At 49.8% G+C, this 24,315-nt stretch overlaps 1 protein-coding gene across 3 annotated transcripts in view; it reads left to right on the plus strand.

Moving 5' to 3' along the window:
- The window catches only part of LOC147034330 (KH domain-containing RNA-binding protein QKI-like), a 554,637-nt gene that overhangs the window by 16,496 nt on the left and 513,826 nt on the right, over positions 1 to 24,315 (plus strand). The window contains exon 3 of one of the 3 annotated variants that reach the window (XM_085880964.1): positions 18,166 to 18,252. The exons of the other annotated variants lie outside the window; for them this stretch is intronic. The gene's annotated coding sequence lies outside the window, so the exon portion shown is untranslated. The remainder of the gene's footprint in view (positions 1 to 18,165; positions 18,253 to 24,315) is intronic. 3 annotated transcript variants of the gene reach the window in all.

Genomic DNA, 24,315 nt, shown 5'->3' on the forward strand with positions numbered 1-24,315 from the left:
TATGTTGTATGGCTTGGAGGTGGTGGCGCTGACAAAAAGACAGGAAGCGGAGCTGGAGGTGGCAGAGTTAATGATGCTGCGATTCTCGTTGGGAGTGACGAGGATGGACAGGATAAGAAATGAGTATATTAGAGGGACAGTGCAGGTAGGACGGTTTGGAGACAAAGTGAGAGAGGCGAGATTGAGATGGTTTGGACATGTGCACAGGAGGGAAGCGGAGTATATCTGGAGAAGGATGCTGAGGATGGAGCCGCCAGGTAGGAGGAGAAGAGGAAGGCCAAAGAAGAGGTTCATGGTTGTGGTGAGGGCGGACATGCGGGTGGTTGGAGTGTCAATGGAAGATGTGGAGGATAGAGCGAAATGGAGACGGATGATCCGCTGTGGCGACCCCTATCGGGAGCAGTCGAAAGAAGAGGAAGAGAAGATATACATATATATATATATATATATATATATATATATATATATATATATATATATATATTGTTACGGATTCGCGCCCGCCGGCGTGCTGACGGCCACGTAACTCGAATCGCGGCACGTCGCCCACCGGACGGACAATCCAGTCGTGACCCTCTCGGACTAACGCCGGGAACCAGTCACGGGTGGACCTTTCGGTCTCACCGCGATCGAGCCAATCAGCCCCCGCGTGGGATAGGGTTGCTCGCCAAATTCGACCTACCTAAGTACCCACACGGAGGGTAGACCGGGCGGTCGCACCTCGCCGCAGGTCGACTTCGGACACGGGCCACTTAAGCGACCCGTTCCGTACTATCGGGATAACCGAGCGGTGTTATTCGTCGACCTCGACGGTTCGATTAATTATCGGGCGTATTCAGCCCACTACCAACCCTTTACGTGAAGCAAGATGAGGATTCAATGAAAGAAATGACGAAGCGAAGCGGGAAACAGTTCAACACAAAGCACATTTATTCGCGATGAACGGAAAGCACACATATTCAATTCCACCAAAAGCACATAGAAAAGAAAAACACAATGCAATTTACACAAAAAGCAAATGCGACAATGCAGATCTAATACCGATTACGCGAGCACATGGCAACACTTATGCAATTTTACTTCACAGACGGCGCCGACAACACATACCCAAAACCAAGAAAAAGAACACCCTCAAAGATGAGGCGGGCCTGAGGCCGAGACCGGGTCGGGCCTACCCGTCTGGTGATGAGACGCGGAGCGGCGATGGTGCCTCAACTCCGCGGGCCTCGCGGGCAGTGTCTGGTAGGGGGTGGGAAAGGGGCCCCCTTGGTCGCACTATCTCAGCGCGGGGGGAAACAGGAGGGGGTTGCTGATGCTCGGGGTATAGAGGATTTCTACTCTGCCTCGAGTCCCGCGACGAGCGTCTCCACCTCGGCCAGGTCGCGCCGTCGGCCTCCCTGGTGTGCAGCTCCCGGCACGACGCGAGCACCCCCTCGTCTGCCCTCGCCGCCTCTCCACAGCTCCGTCCCCTTCGCTCCGACTCCAACGCACACGACGACGACCAACTCCTTCTTGCTTCTTCTTCCCAACTCCACCGACTGCGAAGTCTTAACTCTTTAATAACTTGACTGACGAACGCGGTCGCTTATATAAGCCCCGTGGCTTCGCTCTCTCATCTTTGACCCCCTGCCTTCGACCTTTCACCTCGCTCCCCATTGGCCCGAGAAAAAGTGGGCGTGAATGCTTTTTGATCCATAAATTTGCATATAGCGATCGCCCTCCAACGCCCTGGAGGCGGGGCCAAATCGCCCCTCGCTCACCGATTGGACGGAACAAAAGTGGGCGTGTGTCGTTTTTGATCCGTTTTTGAAGTGTAAAATCCGTGGTTTTGTACACGCTGTTCAGCGCGCGCCCTGCGCGAGTCCAACACTGGTACCCACAAGCGGCGCAAGAACGGTGGCGATGCGACGGTTGCGAGGTGTGACGTGAAGCGGCGCCGCGGTGGGTGGTTGATGTTGTGGTTGGTGGTGGTAACAATGGCGGTTGGTCCAAAATAAAGATAGTAAAAGAAAAACGGCTATCCTGAAGAGTCGCAGCACGCATGAATGACATGTATTCCCACTAGACAACGGGTTTGGGCCTAACTACACATATACTTACGGAGATATCTCACCTAAGGGACCTGAATGGTGGTTTGCGAATTTGGTAACCACAACACTACCCCCTCCCCTTTTTACAGACTCGTCCCGAGTCGTCAAATTTTCGTGTGCCATCATGTGTAGTTTTCCCCTAGTACATTTTACCTACGGATCCCTGGGTGCGACATTCATGGTATTCGTGTCCCCAAAATAAATAACCTGAGGGCTGCGTAACTACCTAAACAAACTCACTCACACGGACGACTTAAATAAAATTGCCGGCGCAAAGACAAACATGCCGGGGGCGCACTCATATTTACAGTACATCTTAACCTTAACTTACAAATTTTACACTAAACCATGGCCCAGGATCAATGAGCTCTGCAAAAAGAAAGCAGTTAACAGGGAGCCAGGCTGCTCGCATGCAGTCTCTGGCTCAAAACAATGCAGGTGACAGGGAACGTGGCTGGCTGCTCACACGCAGTCCAAGGCCTTCCTTTTTGAACTGAACGCAGTGAACCACAACGGTGCATGGGCTGCACAAACGTAGTCTCCGTGCCAGCTCAAGTGGCACACGCAATGAGCACATCGAATGGATGGATGAACACAAACACGGTGCACGGGCCGCCACTGCAGGCCCGTGTTGTAGCTGCCAACAGGGCAGTTCTTGCAGCTTGCAAACTGTTGCCTTGATCCTGGCGCACATGGCAATGAACAGGGGGGGGGGGGCAAAGCAAAAATTGAACGGGGCTGGTGAACATGGGCAATGGGCATGGCAAAGGTGAGCAGGCAAACACAGCCCGCAGAAGAAGGCCGCTGCAGGCAAACACAGCCGGCAGATGAACTGGCCGGCACAGGCCTTGAAGAAAAACAGCCAGCAGATGAAGTGGCCGGCACAGGCCTTGAAGCAAAACACGGCCAGCCGATGGCACAGGCCTTGCAGCAAAACAACAGCTGCTGATGAAGTTGGCCGGCCTCTGCCTTGAAGCAAAACACGGCCAGCCGATGAAGTTGGCCAGCCTTTGCCGTTCAATGGAGGTTGGTGGAGGGAGTGCGGTGGTGCTGGCCACTTGGAAGGCGGGCTCGGACCTACCTACCTGTCTCCCTCCCAACCTATCGCCTTTGCCTGTCACTGTACATACCCACTCCCTTAATTTGTCAAACCCCAATTTAGCCCCAACTTATTTTTTTGTTGTTTTTATTTTTACTCCCCCACTATAAATCGTCCCCTAACCCCCTTTATCGTCTTTGTTCGGCTAACCTATCCTGTCACCTAGCCTACTCCCAACCCCTACGTTCCCTTCCCGGAGGGAAATAAGGGAGAGCTTGCGTCCTGTGTCGAGGCCCAACGAAGCCTCAGAATGGCCTCCCCAGAGTTCGGCGATCTTAACACCAAGTGGGTCCAGCGGCCCACAACGAGAGCGAGGGGATGGATGGTGCGGAGGGGTACATTTCCTAATCTACCCTAACCATTTAACTGTTAAACTACCCTGGGGCTTTCAACAAGCACCTCTCGCTTAAACTATTGGTTCTAACAACCCAGATTCCCGTCGCCTGTGTTGGTGTCCTCACAATTTCGGGCCTCGCCCCCTAATTTTCTCTCCGTGCCCTCACACGGTCTCCTGGCTGGGACACGTGGCTCCCTTTGGCAGGCACGACCCTCTGCCGAATCTCCCGCTATGGCACCCCCGGGCACTACACTGCCTCCGAGCCTACCAGCTCCCTAACACCGGGGAGTGCCCCCTATGGCACCTCCCCTGAAACGCACACGTGGCAGGCTGGCCTCCCGGGCCCCTTTCCGAGGGTCACCCGTGCCCACAACACTGCCCACGCGGCCAATGGCGCTCCGGGCCCCCGCACCAAGCAGGCGCACCCGTGCCCACTACTCTATCCCGGCCCCCCATGGGCCCTTGGCCTACCAAGGCCGACTAGCCTGGTGCCCGGGGTACCCACTCAGCGATACTCACCTTTCGCAGCCACGCTCCCAAGCCCGTCAACAGGGCTCCTGCACCCCTCCAAATGGATCTCGAGCCTACTTTCCCACCAACAACAAAACGACCTCCATTTTTCAATTTAACTAACCCCCTAACTCACTTTACACTGACCCCGGGGTCCCTTGGGCGGGAGTCACTCCTCCCCCCAATCACTCATCGCACCATGCATTCCCCATTCGCTCCACTCACACAGACCCGCTGGCCTCACTCACTCACCAAGCACATGCTCCCAATCCACTCACCAACAACTCTTCAACACACACACACCACTGAACTCTGCCATCCTTCTAACTACCTCCCCTAACTAACTCGTGCTCCCACGTCGTCCCTTACACTAGTAGCACGTTCCTTTTAACACTACGTAGCTAAACTACGTCCCCGCTACACATCCACAAGTCTGTCACTGTCTCCAAATGTCATTTTATTTCCCAACCTAAAGCTCACTAAATCCCTCTAACTAATCCATTCCACGGACTCCATGAGGACTTACCCCTGCCCCATGAAGTCGGTCTAGCTAAGCTAACCCTTCCCCCTAACTAGTTTTCATCCTGTGCCCAGATAAGGGGGTCTTCCACCCCTTGCCCAGGAATCCTGTGCACCCGAAAGTGAGGCTTGTTTTTTTTTTTTTTTTTCATGCGCAGCACCTGCGCGGCAACTCGCGCACTTTGCACCTGCCCGTGACGTCATGCAGCTGCACGTGTTCCTCGTCCCTCCTTGGACGGTACCATCCGGCAGAGATACCCCTCCTGCCGGATTCCAACCACACGTGCAGCCATGACGTCACCGTGCGCATAAAAAAAACACAAGCCCCACTCGAGGGGTTCCCCACGCGAACACATGTGCTTTGCCCGTTGGAGCTTAACACACACGATCGCGTGGAGAACCCGTCCGGTCCAAATCCATTATCCTGCCTAAACTTTGTCCGTCCGCGGGATCGGCAAATCCACCGCGTGCGTTTCCGGACCGGGACTTCACTCTCGCAAGCGAGCACGTGGGGGTCTCGTGCGTTGCACAGCACGGACCTCGTGCTCACTGCTGGGTGAACCCGGCACGGTCCCCGAAACAACTACAGCCGCTACTCGGCTTTCGTTTCTCCCATGTCGCCGTCGTCGCCATTCAACCCACGCACACCTGCGTGTTCCGACGCTCACACTCCACACCATTACATTCACCCCGGGAGACGCGGCTGTGTGCTCCCGCATGCCAACCGACATCTCCCTTACATACCGCTCTCTCACACACACGGTCTCCCTTGCATAACCCATACCACTCACACGTGGTGCTCCATTCACTCGTGCCTCACTCACACACGCGGGGGCACTCAACCGCGGTGTCTCATCCATACTCCGTGCCTCACTCACACACGCGGGGGCACTCACCCGCGGTGCTTCACTCACACTGGCCGTTTCATCCACACACACGGCCTCACTCACACACGGTGCCTCACCCACACACGCGGGGGCACTCACCCGCGGTGCCTCATCCACACACCGTCCCTCACTCACACACGCGGGGGCACTCAACCGCGGTGCCTCATCCACACACGGCGTGCTGGGAAGCACGTACTCCGGCACCATTGCCACCACACCACTCACACACGGGGTCGCTTCCACACACAGGGACAACCACACTGGGGATTCGTGTCCCCACAAGGGTCTCCGGGGCCTCTATACCCCCCAAGCTCTCCGTGCACCTGTCCACAGCACTCGTCCCCTCAACCTCGCAAAGCACGACCGAACTCACCTGGTCGTGACTCGCCTCAAGGGGGCAGACTCCCTCCCCTCGTTCCTGGAGGAGGCCATCCAGGTGCTCGCACTGGGTCCCTACACGCTCCGCGAGCTCACCCCCATTATCCTCCACTACCTCCGTGTGTGTGTGTGTGTGCGTCACTTACCTTGTCATTATCATGCAGTCTCTCTATTTTTTTTGTCTCCCGTGTCTCTATACATTTATAAGTTTCTGTTGTCCCCTCCTGTCTCTTCGTCTCCGCTTCTTTCTGGCGTCTTTCCCTTATCTTTATGTAGGTCAACCTTGCTTTTTCTTTAAGTCGCTCCCGTCCTTCCCTGTTTTTCACTCCTTGCTCTTTCACGATCTCCGCGTACCTCATCCTTGCTCTCCGTATTAATTGTTCTTTTCTCTCCCTCGCAATTACTTTCACCTCGTCTCTTGTCTCCCGAATTACTTTTTCCTTACCCGCCTCCACCGCGGGCCTGTCAGCCGCTGCGCCCCCTTCCAGCTCGTTCGTTCCGACACGTGGAGTCGCCATTTTGAGTTCCCTGCTAACGGCCTTCATGCCCGCCTGCAGGCATCGGCCCATGTTCTGCGTCTCCCCCCGGAGCTCTTTCATTTCTTCCCTCATTTGCTGTGTATTCGCATCCATACTCGCTGTCATTGCCGCCAGCATGGCGCATAGCTGGGCCATGTCGGGTGCGCTTGGGTGAGCCGTTTCGGCAGGGATCGGGGAAGGGTTTTGGTGGAGGGGGGAAGGGGAGGTGTCATACACCGCGGCCGCTGCCGCACCTATTTCGGGCTCTGGGTTCAGTTGGGCGAGTCCGTGTTCCTGCACAATCAACATTTCCTGCACGGGGATTCCATCCTGGACCATGGACTCTACACATTCTACATCCATTTCTAATACCCCCGGCTCCCGCTCGCCTTGAGACGCCATCTTGCTTCTCGTGAAGGGTTAATTTCGCTCGCTCGTAATTTGGAGGGAATCGGGGGTCGCTTCTCTCACCCCTGGACCGATTCCCGTGAATTTAGCTGGAGACAGGAGAGCCCGTTTTCCTGTTCTCCGATACCAGTGCCGCGAGGAGGGCGATGGATTTGTATCGCACGACCTGACACCAGTGTTACGGATTCGCGCCCGCCGGCGTGCTGACGGCCACGTAACTCGAATCGCGGCACGTCGCCCACCGGACGGACAATCCAGTCGTGACCCTCTCGGACTAACGCCGGGAACCAGTCACGGGTGGACCTTTCGGTCTCACCGCGATCGAGCCAATCAGCCCCCGCGTGGGATAGGGTTGCTCGCCAAATTCGACCTACCTAAGTACCCACACGGAGGGTAGACCGGGCGGTCGCACCTCGCCGCAGGTCGACTTCGGACACGGGCCACTTAAGCGACCCGTTCCGTACTATCGGGATAACCGAGCGGTGTTATCCGTCGACCTCGACGGTTCGATTAATTATCGGGCGTATTCAGCCCACTACCAACCCTTTACGTGAAGCAAGATGAGGATTCAATGAAAGAAATGACGAAGCGAAGCGGGAAACAGTTCAACACAAAGCACATTTATTCGCGATGAACGGAAAGCACACATATTCAATTCCACCAAAAGCACATAGAAAAGAAAAACACAATGCAATTTACACAAAAAGCAAATGCGACAATGCAGATCTAATACCGATTACGCGAGCACACGGCAACACTTATGCAATTTTACTTCACAAACGGCACCGACAACACATACCCAAAACCAAGAAAAAGAACACCCTCAAAGATGAGGCGGGCCTGAGGCCGAGACCGGGTCGGGCCTACCCGTCTGGTGATGAGACGCGGAGCGGCGATGGTGCCTCAACTCCGCGGGCCTCGCGGGCAGTGTCTGGTAGGGGGTGGGAAAGGGGCCCCCTTGGTCGCACTATCTCAGCGCGGGGGGGGGGAAACAGGAGGGGGTTGCTGATGCTCGGGGTATAGAGGATTTCTACTCTGCCTCGAGTCCCGCGACGAGCGTCTCCACCTCGGCCAGGTCGCGCCGTCGGCCTCCCTGGTGTGCAGCTCCCGGCACGACGCGAGCACCCCCTCGTCTGCCCTCGCCGCCTCTCCACAGCTCCGTCCCCTTCGCTCCGACTCCAACGCACACGACGACGACCAACTCCTTCTTGCTTCTTCTTCCCAACTCCACCGACTGCGAAGTCTTAACTCTTTAATAACTTGACTGACGAACGCGGTCGCTTATATAAGCCCCGTGGCTTCGCTCTCTCATCTTTGACCCCTTGCCTTCGACCTTTCACCTCGCTCCCCATTGGCCCGAGAAAAAGTGGGCGTGAATGCTTTTTGATCCATAAATTTGCATATAGCGATCGCCCTCCAACGCCCTGGAGGCGGGGCCAAATCGCCCCTCGCTCACCGATTGGACGGAACAAAAGTGGGCGTGTGTCGTTTTTGATCCGTTTTTGAAGTGGAAAATCCGTGGTTTTGTACACGCTGTTCGGCGCGCGCCCTGCGCGAGTCCAACACCGGTACCCACAAGCGGCGCAAGAACAGTGGCGATGCGACGGTTGCGAGGTGTGACGTGAAGCGGCGCCACGGTGGGTGGTTGATGTTGTGGTTGGTGGTGGTAACAATGGCGGTTGGTCCAAAATAAAGATAGTAAAAGAAAAACGGCTATCCTGAAGAGTCGCAGCACGCATGAATGACATGTATTCCCACTAGACAACGGGTTTGGGCCTAACTACACATATACTTACGGAGATATCTCACCTAAGGGACCTGAATGGTGGTTTGCGAATTTGGTAACCACAACACTACCCCCCTCCCCTTTTTACAGACTCGTCCCGAGTCGTCAAATTTTCGTGTGCCATCATGTGTAGTTTTCCCCTAGTACATTTTACCTACGGATCCCTGGGTGCGACATTCATGGTATTCGTGTCCCCAAAATAAATAACCTGAGGGCTGCGTAACTACCTAAACAAACTCACTCACACGGACGACTTAAATAAAATTGCCGGCGCTAAGACAAACATGCCGGGGGCGCACTCATATTTACAGTACATCTTAACCTTAACTTACAAATTTTACACTAAACCATGGCCCAGGATCAATGAGCTCTGCAAAAAGAAAGCAGTTAACAGGGAGCCAGGCTGCTCGCATGCAGTCTCTGGCTCAAAACAATGCAGGTGACAGGGAACGTGGCTGGCTGCTCACACGCAGTCCAAGGCCTTCCCTTTTGAACTGAACGCAGTGAACCACAACGGTGCATGGGCTGCACAAACGTAGTCTCCGTGCCAGCTCAAGTGGCACACGCAATGAGCACAACGAATGGATGGATGAACACAAACACGGTGCACGGGCCGCCACTGCAGGCCCGTGTTGTAGCTGCCAACAGGGCAGTTCTTGCAGCTTGCAAACTGTTGCCTTGATCCTGGCGCACATGGCAATGAACAGGGGGGGCAAAGCAAAAATTGAACGGGGCTGGTGAACATGGGCAATGGGCATGGCAAAGGTGAGCAGGCAAACACAGCCCGCAGAAGAAGGCCGCTGCAGGCAAACACAGCCGGCAGATGAACTGGCCGGCACAGGCCTTGAAGAAAAACAGCCAGCAGATGAAGTGGCCGGCACAGGCCTTGAAGCAAAACACGGCCAGCCGATGGCACAGGCCTTGCAGCAAAACAACAGCTGCTGATGAAGTTGGCCGGCCTCTGCCTTGAAGCAAAACACGGCCAGCCGATGAAGTTGGCCAGCCTTTGCCGTTCAATGGAGGTTGGTGGAGGGAGTACGGTGGTGCTGGCCACTTGGAAGGCGGGCTCGGACCTACCTACCTGTCTCCCTCCCAACCTATCGCCTTTGCCTGTCACTGTACATACCCACTCCCTTAATTTGTCAAACCCCAATTTAGCCCCAACTTATTTTTTTGTTGTTTTTATTTTTACTCCCCCACTATAAATCGTCCCCTAACCCCCTTTATCGTCTTTGTTCGGCTAACCTATCCTATCACCTAGCCTACTCCCAACCCCTACGTTCCCTTCCCGGAGGGGAATAAGGGAGAGCTAACGTCCTGTGTCGAGGCCCAACGAAGCCTCAGAATGGCCTTCCCAGAGTTCGGCGATCTTAACACCAAGTGGGTCCAGCGGCCCACAACGAGAGCGAGGGGATGGATGGTGCGGAGGGGTACATTTCCTAATCTACCCTAACCATTTAACTGTTAAACTACCCTGGGGCTTTCAACAAGCACCTCTCGCTTAAACTATTGGTTCTAACAACCCAGATTCCCGTCGCCTGTGTTGGTGTCCTCACAATTTCGGGCCTCGCCCCCTAATTTTCTCTCCGTGCCCTCACACGGTCTCCTGGCTGGGACACGTGGCTCCCTTTGGCAGGCACGACCCTCTGCCGAATCTCCCGCTATGGCACCCCCGGGCACTACACTGCCTCCGAGCCTACCAGCTCCCTAACACCGGGGAGTGCCCCCTATGGCACCTCCCCTGAAACGCACACGTGGCAGGATGGCCTCCCGGGCCCCTTTCCAAGGGTCACCCGTGCCCACAACACTGCCCACGCGGCCAATGGCGCTCCGGGCCCCCGCACCAAGCAGGCGCACCCGTGCCCACTACTCTATCCCGGCCCCCCATGGGCCCTTGGCCTACCAAGGCCGACTAGCCTGGTGCCCGGGGTACCCACTCAGCGATACTCACCTTTCGCAGCCACGCTCCCAAGCCCGTCAACAGGGCTCCTGCACCCCTCCAAATGGGTCTCGAGCCTACTTTCCCACCAACAACAAAACGACCTCCATTTTTCAATTTAACTAACCCCCTAACTCACTTTACACTGACCCCGGGGTCCCTTGGGCGGGAGTCACTCCTCCCCCCAATCACTCATCGCACCATGCATTCCCCATTCGCTCCACTCACACAGACCCGCTGGCCTCACTCACTCACCAAGCACATGCTCCCAATCCACTCACCAACAACTCTTCAACACACACACACACCACTGAACTCTGCCATCCTTCTAACTACCTCCCCTAACTAACTCGTGCTCCCACGTCGTCCCTTACACTAGTAGCACGTTCCTTTTAACACTACGTAGCTAAACTACGTCCCCGCTACACATCCACAAGTCTGTCACTGTCTCCAAATGTCATTTTATTTCCCAACCTAAAGCTCACTAAATCCCTCTAACTAATCCATTCCACGGACTCCATGAGGACTTACCCCTGCCCCATGAAGTCGGTCTAGCTAAGCTAACCCTTCCCCCTAACTAGTTTTCATCCTGTGCCCAGGTAAGGGGGTCTTCCACCCCTTGCCCAGGAATCCTGTGCACCCGAAAGTGAGGCTTGTTTTTTGTTTTTTTTTCATGCGCAGCACCTGCGCGGCAACTCGCGCACTTTGCACCTGCCCGTGACGTCATGCAGCTGCACGTGTTCCTCGTCCCTCCTTGGACGGTACCATCCGGCAGAGATACCCCTCCTGCCGGATTCCAACCACACGTGCAGCCATGACGTCACCGTGCGCATAAAAAAAACACAAGCCCCACTCGAGGGGTTCCCCACGCGAACACATGTGCTTTGCCCGTTGGAGCTTAACACACACGATCGCGTGGAGAACCCGTCCGGTCCAAATCCATTATCCTGCCTAAACTTTGTCCGTCCGCGGGATCGGCAAATCCACCGCGTGCGTTTCCGGACCGGGACTTCACTCTCGCAAGCGAGCACGTGGTGGTCTCGTGCGTTGCACAGCACGGACCTCGTGCTCACTGCTGGGTGAACCCGGCACGGTCCCCGAAACAACTACAGCCGCTACTCGGCTTTCGTTTCTCCCATGTCGCCGTCGTCGCCATTCAACCCACGCACACCTGCGTGTTCCGACGCTCACACTCCACACCATTACATTCACCCCGGGAGACGCGGCTGTGTGCTCCCGCATGCCAACCGACATCTCCCTTACATACCGCTCTCTCACACACACGGTCTCCCTTGCATAACCCATACCACTCAAACGTGGTGCTCCATTCACTCGTGCCTCACTCACACACGCGGGGGCACTCAACCGCGGTGTCTCATCCATACTCCGTGCCTCACTCACACACGCGGGGGCACTCACCCGCGGTGCTTCACTCACACTGGCCGTTTCATCCACACACACGGCCTCACTCACACACGGTGCCTCACCCACACACGCGGGGGCACTCACCCGCGGTGCCTCATCCACACACCGTCCCTCACTCACACACGCGGGGGCACTCAACCGCGGTGCCTCATCCACACACGGCGTGCTGGGAAGCACGTACTCCGGCACCATTGCCACCACACCACTCACACACGGGGTCGCTTCCACACACGGGGACGCACTCACACCTTGCACCACACACACAGGGACAACCACACTGGGGATTCGTGTCCCCACAAGGGTCTCCGGGGCCTCTATACCCCCCAAGCTCTCCGTGCACCTGTCCACAGCACTCGTCCCCTCAACCTCGCAAAGCACGACCGAACTCACCTGGTCGTGACTCGCCTCAAGGGGGCAGACTCCCTCCCCTCGTTCCTGGAGGAGGCCATCCAGGTGCTCGCACTGGGTCCCTACACGCTCCGCGAGCTCACCCCCATTATCCTCCACTACCTCCGTGTGTGTGTGTGTGCGTCACTTACCTTGTCATTATCATGCAGTCTCTCTATTTTTTTTGTCTCCCGTGTCTCTATACATTTATAAGTTTCTGTTGTCCCCTCCTGTCTCTTCGTCTCCGCTTCTTTCTGGCGTCTTTCCCTTATCTTTATGTAGGTCAACCTTGCTTTTTCTTTAAGTCGCTCCCGTCCTTCCCTGTTTTTCACTCCTTGCTCTTTCACGATCTCCGCGTACCTCATCCTTGCTCTCCGTATTAATTGTTCTTTTCTCTCCCTCGCAATTACTTTCACCTCGTCTCTTGTCTCCCGAATTACTTTTTCCTTACCCGCCTCCACCGCGGGCCTGTCAGCCGCTGCGCCCCCTTCCAGCTCGTTCGTTCCGACACGTGGAGTCGCCATTTTGAGTTCCCTGCTAACAGCCTTCATGCCCGCCTGCAGGCATCGGCCCATGTTCTGCGTCTCCCCCCGGAGCTCTTTCATTTCTTCCCTCATTTGCTGTGTATTCGCATCCATACTCGCTGTCATTGCCGCCAGCATGGCGCATAGCTGGGCCATGTCGGGTGCGCTTGGGTGAGCCGTTTCGGCAGGGATTGGGGAAGGGTTTTGGTGGAGGGGGGAAGGGGAGGTGTCATACACCGCGGCCGCTGCCGCACCTATTTCGGGCTCTGGGTTCAGTTGGGCGAGTCCGTGTTCCTGCACAATCAACATTTCCTGCACGGGGATTCCATCCTGGACCATTGACTCTACACATTCTACATCCATTTCTAATACCCCCGGCTCCCGCTCGCCTTGAGACGCCATCTTGCTTCTCGTGAAGGGTTAATTTCGCTCGCTCGTAATTTGGAGGGAATCAGGGGTCGCTTCTCTCACCCCTGGACCGATTCCCGTGAATTTAGCTGGAGACAGGAGAGCCCGTTTTCCTGTTCTCCGATACCAGTGCCGCGAGGAGGGCGATGGATTTGTATCGCACGACCTGACACCAGTGTTACGGATTCGCGCCCGCCGGCGTGCTGACGGCCACGTAACTCGAATCGCGGCACGTCGCCCACCGGACGGACAATCCAGTCGTGACCCTCTCGGACTAACGCCGGGAACCAGTCACGGGTGGACCTTTCGGTCTCACCGCGATCGAGCCAATCAGCCCCCGCGTGGGATAGGGTTGCTCGCCAAATTCGACCTACCTAAGTACCCACACGGAGGGTAGACCGGGCGGTCGCACCTCGCCGCAGGTCGACTTCGGACACGGGCCACTTAAGCGACCCGTTCCGTACTATCGGGATAACCGAGCGGTGTTATTCGTCGACCTCGACGGTTCGATTAATTATCGGGCGTATTCAGCCCACTACCAACCCTTTACGTGAAGCAAGATGAGGATTCAATGAAAGAAATGACGAAGCGAAGCGGGAAACAGTTCAACACAAAGCACATTTATTCGCGATGAACGGAAAGCACACATATTCAATTCCACCAAAAGCACATAGAAAAGAAAAACACAATGCAATTTACACAAAAAGCAAATGCGACAATGCAGATCTAATACCGATTACGCGAGCACACGGCAACACTTATACAATTTTACTTCACAGACGGCGCCGACAACACATACCCAAAACCAAGAAAAAGAACACCCTCAAAGATGAGGCGGGCCTGAGGCCGAGACCGGGTCGGGCCTGCCCGTCTGGTGATGAGACGCGGAGCGACGATGGTGCCTCAACTCCGCAGGCCTCGCGGGCAGTGTCTGGTAGGGGGTGGGAAAGAGGCCCCCTTGGTCGCACTATCTCAGCGCGGGGGGGGAAACAGGAGGGGGTTGCTGATGCTCGGGGTATAGAGGATTTCTACTCTGCCTCGAGTCCCGCGACGAGCGTCTCCACCTCGGCCAGGTCGCGCCGTCGGCCTCCCTGGTGTGCAGCTCCCGGCACGACGCGAGCACCCCCTCGTCTGCCCTCGCCGCCTCTCCACAGCTCCGTCCCCTTCGCTCCGACTCCAACGCACACGACGACGACCAACTCCTTCTTGCTTCTTCTTCCCAACTCCACCGACTGCGAAGTCTTAACTCTTTAATAACTTGACTGACGAACGCGGTCGCTTATATAAGCCCCGTGACTTCGCTCTCTCATCTTTGACCCCCTGCCTTCGACCTTTCACCTCGCTCCCCATTGGCCCGAGAAAAAGTGGGCGTGAATGCTTTTTGATCCATAAATTTGCATATAGCGATCGCCCTCCAACGCCCTGGAGGCGGGGCCAAATCGCCCCTCGCTCACCGATTGGACGGAACAAAAGTGGGCGTGTGTCGTTTTTGATTCGTTTTTGAAGTGGAAAATCCGTGGTTTTGTGCACGCTGTTCGGCGCGCGCCCTGCGCGAGTCCAACACCGGTACCCACAAGCGGCGCAAGAACGGTGGCGATGCGACGGTTGCGAGGTGTGACGTGAAGCGGCGCCGCGGTGGGTGGTTGATGTTGTGGTTGGTGGTGGTAACAATGGCGGTTGGTCCAAAATAAAGATAGTAAAAGAAAAACGGCTATCCTGAAGAGTCGCAGCACGCATGAATGACATGTATTCCCACTAGACAACGGGTTTGGGCCTAACTACACATATACTTACGGAGATATCTCACCTAAGGGACCTGAATGGTGGTTTGCGAATTTGGTCACCACAACAATATATATATATATATATATATATATATATATATATATATATATATATATATATATATATATATATATATATATATATATATATATATATATATATATATATATATACACACACACATACATACACATACATTAAATAACATTTATGTTACGTAATTTTTTTTTCTTTTCTTTTCAGAATCTAGATTAAAATTTAGAAATTACTCATGGAAAAATTCACAACTGAACAAATAACCAAAATTGTGGAATTTAATTTTAAATTTCGTCGATCAATTATTCTCACCCAAAAGAGCATGGACACTGAATATATTCGTGAAATTCAGAAATTTCTTGGCCATCATGTTCTTCTGATTTGATGCCTCCCGATTATTTTCTTTGGGGTTACCTAAAGGAGCATGTATGCATCAATAAGCCCCATACAATTTAGCAGCTCAAGGACAACATCTGTGCAGAAGTTCGAGGGCTGCAGCCAGAGTTATTGTCCGCTGTTATGGAAAATGCTGTCGAAAGAGCCCGTCTCTGCGAAGCCGAAAATGGAGGATATCTAAGCTGCATCATTTTCTCATAAATAAATCAAATTTATGTCCATTTTGTAAATTTTCTATTGGTATAAAAATATTCATAAATTATTAAAAAACAGAAATGTTATTTAATTTCTAAATCCCGAGGTGACTTTTGGGACACGCTGTATTGTATTGGTGTCAAAGCCAGTGACCAATTGCAAATTAATAGTAGGATTGAAGTTGTACTTCATGCTTTTCAGAGCATTGCTGCTGCCAAAGCAGTTTCTGGGCATGGCTTATGATGGGTGGTTTGTCATTGCCTTCCCTGTAGTCACTCAGGGCAGGAATTTGTAATTTGTTTATGTAGCCGGCGATAATTCACCTTCTCTTCGTGAAGGACACCGAGGAGTCTTTGACGTCAACCAACTAATGTCGGCAGATGGGACGCCTGTTTAACGTCCATCTGAGGGATGGCAATCACATCGATGTATCACCCTACCTGTGAAACAACAAAATGACAGTTTGTAGCTGGGCCATGATGATGATACCCCCTGTTTTCATTTTTTGCACTGTAGGATTTAACCTTTTATTCCTGCATCGGTAACGATGGAAGGTGCCATTCATTTATGCTTGCATTTTATGTCTGTGGTCACGTATCTCGGTTACCGAATCCTTGATGTGATCTTGTACTGTATTGTGTGCAACGAGTAAATTTTTTTTGTTGTGAATAGCAAAGATTTTTTTGCCAATCAAATCATTTTTATACAGTAGTAACAAAAACTACTGATAATTTTTTTTTAATGCCTCCACAACCAAAGGCGTCTGAGGCATTGTCTTTGGGTTGTCCGTCCGCCTGTGTGTCCATCCGTGCATACATATCAGATTTTCGTTGACCATGATAACTTGTGAACGACTGAAAATATTTTGACCAAACTATGTTGCAACGATGAAGGGATTAGATTTGGAGTTCATACATGATCATGTGACCTTCAATTGAAATTACCACAACAACTTGTGAACCACAGAAGAAATTTCAACCCAACTTGGCGCAAATATGGACTTCGATGCAAAGATGAAGTGATACAATTTTGAGGTTCAACAAGCCAAAGGTCACATACCCTTTGAAAATAATTTAACATGTTGAAACTGGGATTAGAAGCATCTGATGTTTACCAAAGAGTGGATTGACTTGTAATGCAGGCGAGCCATATCAATTGATGCATTCGCACTGATTGCTTTTTTCTACTTTGTGTTACTGTATTTTACAATTTAATTATATTTTCCAATGTTTTCCCTTCACTCCTCATTTGCATGTTGATTCAGGCTTCCTGAGTGTGCACACTACCATTGATTTTTCTCTCATGTGATCTTTAATACTTTTTTATTTATTTAATTTTTACAGTATCTTAGGCTCATCGTGGACCTGCCACACACACACACACACACACACATGGATATGCAAACAAATACATGAGACACACACAGTCACTGAGCTTGAGGGAAGTGCCATCACTTCACGGAGCACTCTGGGTACCAGCGATGCCACAACAATTGCACCGCCTCTCTCACCGCCCTCTGAATTCCCGACAGATGAATTTCCTCCTCCCCAAGGATGCTAACCGATGGGGATTCTGTGCTCATTTCCTTTTAAATGCTGAACGTCAAGCAAGGAAGCAGCATGTACCATTTTTGAAGTCTTTGGTAAAACTTGGCTGGGGTTTGAACCCCCCCCCCCGACCACCCAGACTAAGAACAGACGCTCTTACCATGACAACACTGAGTCTGGTGCAACTCCCTTTAATTTTTCACATGATCTTTAATTGAGATCAAACGTAACAGTGGGTTGCCATGTAATGCAAGCGCAGGCATATCCATTGACGGCTTCGCGTCAAAATTCTATATTCTAATTTTTATAAATACAACTATCCTCTTTGTTCACACTCTTAAACTAGAAGGGCACTCGCTCGAGTGCATACCTCCGACATGTAATGCCTGATTCCATGAGACCATATCGGGCCCAATACATTTTTGAAATTTGCTATATATATTTTTCGTCCCTATCTCTCAATTGTGAAGAATCACTATAAAAATTAAATAATTATCGCATCCAGATCCGGATTCGGATCTTCACAAAATCTAATCAATTCATCCTTGCCACACACCCAACCTGTCCACAAAGTTTCATCTAATCCGAATCCGTCCACAACTTTTTGAGATATCGTGCTATATATCGGTTTTGGCCCTATCTCTCAATGGTGAAGAATCACTTAAAAAATTCTCGTAGTTGGGTCCAGACCCGGATCTTCACCAAAATCTAATCAGTTCGTTCTTGTCACACACCCAACATGTCCACAAAATTTCATCAGAATCCGTCCACAACTTTTTGAGATATCCTGCACACAAACAAACAGACAGAAAAGGGGTGAAAACATAACCTTTGGTGGTGGAGGTAGTAATTTTGTTTTCAACAAAAATTCCATGCAAATAGGGGTTTTTTTAATAACTTTTTTTTAGCTAAACTGAAATAGGTGCTGAAATTTTGCAAAACAGTTCAGTCTCTTAGTCTTTTTGAAACTTTTTTTCTTTTTTACCTGTAGTGCCAACGCGCTCTCCACTGTGTGAATGTTCTCACCTTTGTACCTCGTTAAAGAACACAAACCATGAAGTTGAGAATTTTCTGCTGGGTGAGTAACATTAAAACTGCATTTTAAAAAGTTAAAAAATATGTAATTAACCTCCTCCATCGAAGATGGATAGAGGTTACTGTTTTCACCCCTGTCTGTTTGTTTGTGAACAGTATTACGGAAAAACTCCAGGACGGATTTCGATGAAACTTGGTGGGGGGATTAGGTATGGTTCAAGGATCATGCCATTAGATTTTGGACTTGGTCCAAAAAAAAAAACAGAAAGTTTTGCAACTTTTTTTCAAAAAAATTTCGATTTTATTTGAAAAATATTTGAATTTTTCTTTTTGCATTTCTTCATGTTTTAAGTGATTTCCAACCCCCCCCCCAAAAAATTTGTTCGAGGAAAAAAAAAAACAACAAATTTTGCAACTTTTTTTTTCAAAAAAATTTCGATTTTTTTTTTTGGCATTTCTACATGCACGTCAATCTGGTTTAGTTTATTCAATCGTGGTTCAGTAGAGTCTGATCCGTTTTGACCTACAATGAATAGGATACCAGGTTCACTTAAGTGACCCAGCAGTATTGACGGCGGAGGTTTTGCACTCTACCGAGTGCTCCCCCTCTGGTTGGGAACTACTGTTGTTACTTGTTTGTCAAACATTTAGTGGGGGAAGAGATATTAAAACAACAAAATAATCATACAATGGTGGTCATTGTGGGATAAATGCACTTTTAAAAGCTCTAATTGAATCCGTCATACTCAACTTGGCACATCCAGGCACCTCTTGTTCAACGGGTGCCTGTCACGCTGAAATTCTTTTATTTGCACCAATGTCTGCAAGGACCAAGATAGGGATGAATGGTGTGACTGCCATTGGCAGACTGTGAAAAGTTGAACTGAGAAAGGGACGAAATACTAAATGCATACCAGCTGAATATGGTCTTTCATTTGGGGGGCAAGGGTGGGGAGGGGGGTGAAGGCATAAAATGAGCTGCCCCTTGTGCCTCGTGGAATTGAGACATTGGGGATCGAAGATCCCACCAATTTTTTTTGCAAAGAACAGTGTATTGTGTACTTGTCTCACCTTTGAACTGTCCTTCCTGGATTCAAATCTCGACCTGGCTATAAACGGTCACCCTGGTGTTTTGCATGCTGGGTGAGGCATTGATGTTGGCGATTTATCTCTGGCACCTTGAACAAATGATTCATTCCTGTGATTGCTGAGAAGGCAATGGCAATCCACCCCAGAAACCACCCAGCATTACTCTTGCTAAGACTGCATCATCAGCTGGTGCTCTGTAAAGAGCAAGGCATATTGATGATGATGATTGTGTGCTTACACCCTGGACAAACTCCCTGCTGAGGTTATGTTAATCTTTTACAGAACCTTTATATGTAGTTAGGACAGGTTGGCATCTTGACTTACGAGATTCCATGCCATCATGCTAAACCATATATACTCCATTATTGTGTGCAACTAACTGTCTTACCTTCTGTCATGCACAAGCTCCTCCAATACCCTGCTATTAGACTTGAACACTGCACAATGTAAAGTCTGCAACTTTGTGCACAAACAACCATAATTTCTGAGAATAGCTGAAAGGTCTGAAATCATTAGCTTCCAAATGTCAGTGTCTTGGTTATCTTATATTTTACCATATATACGAGTGAGGTATGTACTACGATTTTATTATGATTACAAATTCATACCAGAGTTCAGTTTGTCAACACAACAAAAAAAGTCAACACAACAAAAAAAGTCAACACAAGAGGGCGGTGTTTGAAAACCATGACTGCATTTTAATAATGGAGTGCAATTTAATTGAGTAACTTTCTGATTTTCACGTTATTAATATTCTTATTTATTTTTTTCTACACTGCTTGCACATCGCATCTTATCCATATGGTAAGTTAAACAACAACCATTTATCTGTTATTTGACAGGTGCATGAATCGAATGTCAAAATTCCTTTCGAACTGAAAAGAACCGACTTGAATAAAGCTGAGAGTGCAAAAAAAAAAAAAAAAACAGCATAAAAACGTTGCTTGGTGATACAGTGACGTCATAGTGAGACAAATGCAAAAAACGTGTAATAGAAGAGTAACGGCTCTTAATAAGATGAATCATGAATGAATTACCAGTGGATGATTGTCAAACTTCACGAAAAGATGTGTTTCCCTGGTATGAGAGGAAGAATGTGCAATTCAAAGAGGAAATAAACACCACACACACCACACACACCACACACACCACACACACACACACTGCCATCCATCGCTGAATCCTTTCTCCCTCTCCATGGGGAATAAAATATTTAGCTCGAGCAATTACAGTGAAATTACTTTAAATCCTCATGGCAGTGTACGACTGCCCACTACCCGCAATGTACCTTATTTTTGAACAATACCTTCTTATCATAGTCAAACACGTATGTTTTTGGTTCACAATGTGACCTTTGTATATTTCCTTTGTTTCAGTAACCCATTCGGCACTGCCATGAATGTTTATTATTTTTTATTTTACAAACGATTGTACTTCCATAAAGAAAACTAGGGTTGGTAGAATAGCTCAGAGGAAGCACATTTGCAATTGAGCTGTCAAGTCTGGGTGAGAGTCATGACTGGTGGACCAGACTGCAAGCACTGGTCCTGTGGTATTCACCAATTATATTTTTGCAAAGAGGAGACTACCGTTGCTGATTCCCTGGCCAAATGACAAATTCCTGCCCGAACTACGACCTCTGGGAAGGCAATGGAAACAGACCTGTGTATTTACTTGACCACAAAGCTGCTTCTGCAGTTGCAATTGCTCTGGGAAGGGGATCAAATTAATCAATCAAAGGTGGACCGAGGTTATGTTTTCACCCCTGTCTGTCTGTTTGTCTGTGAGCAGGGTATCTCAAAAAGTTATGGACGGCTTCAGACGAAATTTTGTAGACAGGTTGGGTGTGTGTGACAAGTCGAATTGATTAGATTCTGGTTCAGGTCCGAATCCAGATCCAGCCTCTCAGTCGGATATAAACTGTAAACTGTTCAGCCTGGCGGAGGTATGCGCTCTACTGAGTGCTGTTCTTGTTTTAATAGTTCACTCGCAGGGACCCATGAAAATTCTGTGAAATGTAAAATGTGACTTCAAGTCCTCAACTCCACCCCTCCCAACCTCAAGTCCTCAATCCCCCTTCCCAACCACTCTCTGCTCCCAACCACCCCCAACTCTCTCTCCTCCTGTCCCCCTTTCTTCTTCAAGTTCTCACCCCCCTCCCAAACCGCAAATCTTCAACAAAGGTGAATGTGTGAATGATTAATACATGCCTGCATTGTTCCAACATTGTTCATGTTCCCATTCATTCAGAAGAAAGTGAAAAGTAAATTCAACGGAACATTAAATTCACATTCTCTTCCCCCTTTCTTCCGATTGTTGACAACATTCCTGTCATCGTTCATTAAGAACCATGTTAAAAGTATATCAAAAAAAACATGTTGAATTCATAATCTCACGAGATGATTGAATCTCGCAATTCTTCAGTAAAAATAGTGGTTACGTGAGCTAACAGCGGGAACAATTGTCTGGGTGGCAGACAGATTGTTGCTCTGTGCGGATTATGCAGTTTTACCGTGTGAGACATAATCTGCGGCGATGCTCACCATAACAGTCAGGAGGTGTGTCTGTTGTTTAACTGATGAACGTGGTCATCATTGGTTAGATATTTATTGGTATGCTGTCCTGATGAGTTCAAAAAGCCCAAAATAAGGATAGATGGCTCTGTTTGATCCATCCATCCACTGGGACCATACTCTGTGCAGAGCGTTGGTGCTGCCGAAGCAGTCTCCTTGGCTATTGGGCACAATCCTGGACGGGTCGCCACTCCGACACAGGATACCAGCATGCTGGCACTCATTTTGCCGACCTCGGAAGGATGACAGGCAGAGTCAACCCCACCTGGTATTAATTCAACAGCCGAGTGGGATTTGAACTCAGGATACTCGGTTCCTAAGCCCACCACCCTAACCATTAAGCCAACACCAGGCATGCTCTGTTTGATGTTTAACTGATATTGACCATGTAATCTTTGTCTGACAGAGTCACTGGGCCGAGGCCTCCGGATTGGAGGTGACGCTTTAGTGTTGGACTATGTCCAATGGGGATAGGGGGGAATGCTCGTCAAGCTCGACGTGTTTCAATTACCTGCCGATCGCATCACGTGCCTTCTGGTTGAATGGCTTGCATTAGCAGAAACCATTGGCTTGATGGCAGATGGACGGTTGTTCTTTGCGGATTATGTGGTTTCACTGTGTGAGACATAATCCACTGCGATGCTCACCCTAACAGTCAGGAGGTGCATCTGATATGTATCTCTGTATCTCTGTATCTCTGTATCTCTGTATCTCTGTATCTCTGTATCTCTGTATCTCTGTATCTCTGTATCTCTGTATCTTGTTTCCGAGTTTGTGGTTTCGTGTCGCGCTATCTTTGACTTTGTTCTGCGCTCGAGTAACGTGATATTCGGCTTGCATTATCTCAAAGACCATATGAGGTGCATGGTACAAAAAAAAGTAAATAAAATGGTTCTGAAACAGTGAAATCGTGCCAAGAAGTACTTTGAACATTGTATTCCACTTACTGCATTAAAGTAAAATTACAACTGATACTCTGCATCAGTTCCTTTCTCAAACACACCCACCCCAACATGTCGCGCAGAGCGTGGGTTATGCTAGTGTGTATATAAGTATGTGTATATATGTATGTGTATATATGTATATATACCAGGTGGAGTGGCGTGCGCCTGTAATCCGACTACTCGGAGGCTTGGATTGGAGGATCGCTTGAGGACGGGGGCTCTGCGCTGGGCCACGCTATGAGAGGGTGTAGGGCAGCCCGGAATCGTGATGAAACCCAATCCTTATCCCTGTGTCGTAAGAGGCGACCAGGGTTGCGTCAGGAAGGGCATCCGGCGTAAAACCTGTGCCAAATCAGTATGCGGATCATAACGGATCATCCGCTGTGGCGACCCCTAATGGGAGCAGCCGAAAGAAGAACAACATACATATATATATATATATATATATATATATATATATATATATATATATATATATATATATATATATATATATATACATACACACACACACACACACACACACACACACACACACACACACACACACACACACACACACACACACATATACAGTAAGTCGTCGACTTATGACCGCGATCGGTTCCGACCGACCAGTCGTAAGTCGGCCAACCTTTATTTTTACCTTTATTTATGATGTGTAGGCCTATGCAAAAATTACCGTATGTATATTATACTGTATAATGATATAATAATCATCTGTAAGTCATATTTTATAAACATTTTCTTTGTTCAAGTCAAACACTGCACTACTACAGTACAATTGGTTTAATATTTGCAAAAACATTCATTGGTTTAATATTTGCAATTTCTCCATTTCGTGGATGGGCCCGTCCGTTGCGTTGTTATAACTGTCGATCGCATGGGTGCAGAACCTTTCACAGCTTCACGAATCTGAATCAAAATCAAATCGTCACGAATCAAAATCGTCGACACAGTAGAGTGTGATAACTTAAGATCACGTGCGATTGCATTCACTTTCTTTCCTCCTTCATACTGTTTGATCACCTGCATTTTCGTGGCGAGATCAATGGCCTTTCTTTCCTTCTTGGCAGGTTGAGGAGTAGAAGATAATTTCCTCTTGGTAGACTCTTGGGGGTTTGAAGTAAAATTTTTACTGAGACCACGCCAACACGCTAGCAATGGCGGGCGCTGGGGCGGAAACTGAGCAGTCTGATTGGGCGGAGATGCGGAGCAGTCTGGTCGTAAAGTCGTAAAGTGGTCGTAAAGTCGAGAAGTTGTAAGTCGCCAACATACTGTATATATATATATATATATATATATATATATATATATATATATATATATATATATATATATATATATATATATATATATATCTTCTTCTTCTTCTTTCGGCTGCTCCCGTTAGGGGTCGCCACAGCGGATCATCCGTATGATCCGCATAGTGATTTGGCACATGTTTTACGCCGGATGCCCTTCCTGACGCAACCCTGGTCGCCTCTTACGACACAGGGA

The sequence above is a fragment of the Eptatretus burgeri genome, chromosome 1 (assembly GCF_056783735.1).
Source record: "Eptatretus burgeri isolate ZD-2024b chromosome 1, Ebu_testis_v1, whole genome shotgun sequence".
Lineage (NCBI taxonomy): Eukaryota > Metazoa > Chordata > Myxini > Myxiniformes > Myxinidae > Eptatretus > Eptatretus burgeri.